The following is a 5,877-nucleotide window of genomic DNA, read 5'->3' as shown; positions in this document are numbered from 1 at the left end:
CCAGGCATGATTGTCACTTGCTATTTGATGTTCTTTTGGTGCCTGTTTTATTGAATCATTTCCTGTATTGCTATGTATTGTATATGCATTACCCTATTATTTCTTAGATGGTACGCCAGAGGCAGGCTTTCTCTTATACATTTATTGTTTTATGTACAGCGCTGTGCAAATCTATAGCGCTATATAAATAAATAAACAAACAAATAATAATAATAATAGGGCAAGTACTCCGTGTTTCCCTTTGGGCAAGTACTGCACTGCCCCTTCCCTGGGTTGAGTTTCATTTCATTTGCCCACATCCAGTCCATGACTAGCCTCTAGAAGGATCTCTCTGCAGAGTGGTCTCCACACTGTGCCCTTTAAGAGATTGTGGACTTTGGGAAGAGGAAGATGAGCCAAAGCTAACATAAGAACTTCAACACAGAGAAGTGTTAGGTAGAAAAAACAAAATGCACAGATATAGGATCATGGGGGACACCTGGCTCAAGGAGACTTAAATGTGTGAAACGGATCTAGGAGTCCTAGTAGACCACAAGTTGAACATGAGTCAACAGTGCGATGCAGCAGCTAGCAAGGCCAATGCGATTCTAGGCTGCATCAATAGAAGCACAGTGTCTAGATCAAGGGAAGTAATAGTGCCACTGTCTTCTGCTCTGGTCAGGCCCCACCTGGAATATTGTGTCCAGTTCTGGGCCCCACAATTTAAGAAGGACATTGAGAAACTGGAGCCATGCGTCCAGAGGAGGGCAACTAAAATGGTGAAGGGTCTGGAAACCATGAAACCTTATGAGGAAGGACTCAGGGAGCTGGGGATGTTCAGCCTGGAGAAGAGAAGGTTAAGAGGTGATATGATAGCCCTGTTTCAATACTTGAAGGGAGGTCATATTGAGGAGGGAGCAAGCTTGTTTTCTGCTGCTCCAGAGAATAGGTCCCAATGGAGCAATGGATGCAGCTCCAGGGAAAGAGATTCCATTTAAACATGAGGAGGGCCTTCCTGAGGGAAAGGGCTGTTCGACAGAGGAACCCACTCTTCCCTCGATGGAGATTGTGGTGGAGGCCTGTTACAGACTGCCAAAATAAAGCTGCTTCGGGTCTCTTTGGAGGTATGCTGTTTAAATGATGCATGCAGCCTAAGAATCCGGAAGCTGCACCAAAGCTGCACTCCAGTGCTTAGGAATGGAGTGTGGCTTTGGCGTGACCTCCGGACTCTTAGGACCCATGCATCATTTAAACAGCATACCTCCAAAGAGACCTGAAGCAGCTTTATTTTGGCAGTCTGTAACAGGCCGGAGTCTCTTCTTCTTCGTTGGGCAAAAGCTGCTTTAAAACACCTGTGACTATGACCAAGATGGTCGCTTTATCATTGTTTTCTCTTGTATGGTTTTCAACAACTTTTGCCTGACAAAGAAGAAGAAGAAGAAGCAGAAGCCAGTGGAGCTTCAGAAGCTTGCAATGCATGTGTCTATGTGCCTTTTGTTGGGCTCCATCAAGGTATCGTTGTTTGGGGGATTTGGGATGTTATTGTCCTTCACAAAACAGCGATGGATTTACCCCAAAACGCAGGCCTAGGACCAACATCTCCAATTTTTGTTCCTCCTTTCTGGTTTTTAACACCTTCTGCCTGATGAAGAAGAAGGAGCCGGTGGAGCTTTGAAAGCTTGCAACATGTATATTGTGCATTTTGATTGGCCCCATAAATAACAACAACAACAATTATTATTATTATTATAAAGGCATCCCTGTTTGGTGGATTTTGGGTGTCACTGTCCTCCACAAAATAGTGATACTTTTACCCCGAAAGCAGGCCGAGAGCTAACGTCTTCACTTGTTTGCCGATGAGAAGAAGCCGGTGGAACCTCGAAGGCTTGCATCGTGTATTTTGTGCATCTTAGTTGGTCCCATAAAGGCATCGCTTGAGCCGGTTTCGCTTTGGCTGCGAGGGGCGGGGTCTCGGGCGCTGGCCCCGCCCCTGCAAAGGCTCCGCCCCGCGCGTCATTTGTTGCGGAGGAGAAAGGAAAGACAGAAAGAAGCGGCGCAGAAGCGGGATCTGAGCGGCATTCACCGGCTGGGTGAGTCTTTTTTGGGGGGGGTTGCTGTCATTGAAGGACCCCCCTCCCCAGGTGCCCTCTCCGGCCAGTCCGAGGGGCGTCCGAGTGGTCAGTGGCCGGAGGCGCCAGGACCCAAGTCCGCATCGCTTTTTGGCCTTATTGGGGGGGGGGCAGATAGATAGAAGGCCCCCAGTTTTTCCTCCTTCAGGAGCCCCCCCTTGGAGAACTCCACTCCCGGGGGGGGTCCATCATCATCATTATCATCATCATCTTTGACCCCCCCACCAAATAATGTCAAATGGAGCTTTGCTTTTGCAGGGAATGCCCAGAAGCCCCCCATAAAAAACTCCTCCCACAAAAGCTAGGCCCCTGAAGCCTTCCCATAGACAGCTCCCCCCCCCCCAATAATGTCAGATGGGGCTGAGATGAAAGGCAGCTTGGTTTTCTCAAGGAAGGCCCTGAACACACACACCCCCAAAGCTAGGCCCCTTCCTCCTTCCCATAAATATCCCCCCCCCCAAATAGTGACAAATGGGGCGGAGGTGAAAGGGGCCAAGCTGGGTCTCTTCGGGCCTTGGGGGGTTTAAAGGGACCCCCAAACACAAAAGACCCCCTCCCCAAAAGCTAGCCCCCTGCCTTCCATAAACACCCCCCCAATAATGCCAAAGGGGGCTGAGGTGAAATGGAGCTCGATTTTCACAGGGAAGGCCCTGACCCCCCCCCAACAAAAGACCCCCTCCCCAAAAGCCCCTTCCCATAAACAAGCCCCTGTTTTGCTGATGCTTCTCCTTCTCCTTTCCTCTGGTGGATTTCTGACCAGAAAGGCTGGGCCTCCCCCCCCTCCTCCTCCTCCTCCTCCAGGCCCCCTTTTCCTGGGGGAGGGGTCCCAAATGGGCCTTTTGGGGGGCACCTTGTGAGACCCTCAGCCCAAAGTGGGTCCAAAATAGGCCCACCCCTGGCCAAAGGAAGGGCCAAGCTGGGCAACTGGGAGACCTTCCCAGTTTGAAATGGGGAGGGATGTGAGGGGGGGCACAAGGGGGTCCTCTCTTAATGCCCCCACACTCCAGAAGTAACTCACTTTGGCATCGCTTTAGCTGCCCCGGCTCAATGCTAGGGAATTAGGGGGTTTGGAGTTGGCTGGGCCCCCGCTATAGAGATATTTATTAGTCCATTGGGCCCTTGGTATCCCCTGCTTCCAGGACACACACCCCCCCCATGGATATTAAAACCTGTGACAGCTCAGGTCCCATTTAATACAATGGGTATTATTATTACTACTACTACTACTACAGTGGGCCCTGGGTATCTGCTGGGCTTTGGTTCCAGGAACCCCCCCCCCCATGGATTCCAAAATTTGTGGATGCTCATGTCCCATTATAAACAATGTATTATTATTATTATTATTATTATTACTATTACTATTACAGTGAGCTCTCTGTATCTGCTGCGGTTTGGTTCCAGGACCCCCTCAGGTCCCCAAATCCCCCTCAGATGCTCAAGTCCCATTAAATGCAGTGGTGCCCCTTTTATAGAATGGCAAAACTCTAGGTTTGCTTTTGGGGATTTATATTTGTGGAGGATCTGTTCAAGCTGCGGACTCTTGAACCCAGGACCAAGGAACCCGCAGAGAGAGAGGGCCGGCTGGACTTCTTTTTAAGGCATGTTAATATTTGTAATTGTTTTAATATAGGATTCTTTAATTGTATGTTTCTACTTTTTAATCTGTATTGTTTTTGGAAAGTGTCGTTTGCCACTCTGAGGCCCATTAGTGGGAGAAAGGCGGGATATAAATGAACCATCATGATGATGATGATGATGATGACGCCAATGAGTTATTTATTGATGATGATGATGATGATGGTGTGCCAAGAACAGAAACCAATGGTGAAGAAGTCCTCCAAAAGGCTGTTTCAAAATTGGAAGAGAAGGAGCAGAGAAAGGGTGACTGGGGCTGCACCCACACTGCAGAAATAAACCAGTTTGAGACCACTTTAATTGCCCTGGCTCAGTGGTAGGGAATCCTGGGAACTGTAGTTTTGGGAGACATTTAGCCTTCTCTGTCAGAGGGTTGTGGTGCCACAACGAACTCCAAGGGTGTTAAAATGGATTATTTATGCAGTGTGAATGCAGCCTCAGTTCACTGGGAAGCTTTGCTCCCGTATCTCTTCCCCCATTCCCTTGTCCTACTCTGCAGGGGGGTTGTGGGAAGAAAGAGGGGCTTCTGAACCTGTCCAAAACCAATCCAGGCCAAGGGGCAGGTGGGTGGCAGAGAAGGTGGTCTGGGGTCCCACTGTGGGCAGGGGAGGGGCATGCTTTATGTGGAGTTCCTGCATGGCAGAATGGGGCTGGAATGGATGGCCCTTGGGGTCTCTTCCAACTCTAGGATTCTTTGAGGCCAGAATAGGGCCAGGGCCTTGGCACAGGGCCCCAGCTGCATCCAGGCCCCTGGCATGCGTGCGTTTGTGCGCAGGTGCGCATGCCTCCCAAGAGCCTGCAGGATGAGCTGGCGCTGAGGCAGCCTCTTCCGTCAAGTAATTAGCACCATTGGCCAGGCAGGGAAGGGCTGCCAGCAGCAGGGAAGTGGCCTTGGCACAGCTGGCCGGCCCAGGAGCCAGAGTGGGCCGCAAAGGGACTGGACCCACCCCATTTTGGAGCGACCCACCTCTGCACCTGCCAGGCGTGGGCCTTGCTTTGGGGTTCAGCCCTGGCACTGCCAAGAATGGCTGGCAATGCATTCCTTCCACCTTTCTTGACCCAAAAGCCAAAATCCTACAGTGACAGAGGCAGTCTTTTTATTGTGGGCATATTGCTCCGGATGTAAGCTTCCAGGCTACACAGGACTCTTCTTCAGGCATTCAAAGGTGTGTGTGTGAGAGAGAGAGAGGTGACAAAGTTCCTTCATGCGCAGGCTGATCGTCTCCCTCCTTAAGTGTTTTTGGGGACCAGAAGTGGGTGCTGAGTTAATTGGGGGAGTCTTCAGGTTGCTTTGGGGGTGGCATGGCCTGGTCTGGCCAAGAAGCTGAGAGTGTGATGGAAGTGTGGTTGTGATGGTGTAGGAAAGGGATTCCCAGCAAAGGGCCTGGCTCCTCTTTAGTCTCTCTCTCTCTCTCTCTCTCGCAATTCTGCCTTCTCAGAGTTACATTGCAAAGTGCAAGCGGTAAATTGTGCAAAGGGTAAATTGTGCAAGAGTTAAAGTGAGTTCCTAACCTTGTGAGTGCAGCTGCCAGAGCCTAAGACCCCTTGGAAGACCCCTCTCTTCTGGGAGGCAATCCAGGCAGTTCTTAATCATGGGTTTGGAACATGAGTTGTATATTTAATTATGGTTCCATGTATTATAATCTATTGCGTAGGTCTCTTAATGCGTCTGTGTGTTTGATGCAATGAGCTGTGAGGAGAGGCAGCAAAGAAATAAAATTATTATCATGATCATTTTCATGATCATGATTACTATTATTTTGAGGCAGGCATGGGATCCATGGGAAACGCGGTGGGTGACCCCGGTCAAGTCACACTCTCTCAGCCTCCGCTGGACAAACCTGGCCCAGAAACCCCAGGATATAGAGTTGCCATAAGTCAGAAACAACTTGAATGCTCCTGTGATTTGGGGCCGCCTTGGCCGCCTGCCCCCTCCTTGGGCTCCATCCTTGTGGCCACTGGTGTGTTGTGGGCAGCCAGGTGCCATGGATGTAGGGTTGCCATATCCCGCTGGGGGCCGGGACAATCCCGGTTTGGGCGGTGCCAACCCGGTCCCGGTCCGGTTTGATGCCCAAACCGGGACGGCTCCGCCCACTGCGGCCACCTCAGCCCCCGCGGCGGCTCCAAGGCCTTG

The 5,877-nt window shown here is 50.7% G+C and overlaps 1 protein-coding gene across 1 annotated transcript in view; it reads left to right on the top strand.

The window, feature by feature from the left end:
* Positions 1 to 1,969: 1,969 nt before the first annotated feature.
* The window catches only part of GRINA (glutamate ionotropic receptor NMDA type subunit associated protein 1), a 595,197-nt gene continuing 591,289 nt past the window's right edge, over positions 1,970 to 5,877 (top strand). Inside the window, exon 1 of the mRNA XM_042463679.1 lies at positions 1,970 to 2,069. The gene's annotated coding sequence lies outside the window, so the exon portion shown is untranslated. The remainder of the gene's footprint in view (positions 2,070 to 5,877) is intronic.

Source organism: Sceloporus undulatus, chromosome 4 (assembly GCF_019175285.1).
Source record: "Sceloporus undulatus isolate JIND9_A2432 ecotype Alabama chromosome 4, SceUnd_v1.1, whole genome shotgun sequence".
NCBI lineage: Eukaryota > Metazoa > Chordata > Lepidosauria > Squamata > Phrynosomatidae > Sceloporus > Sceloporus undulatus.
This window is presented reverse-complemented; position numbering and strand designations above follow the sequence as displayed.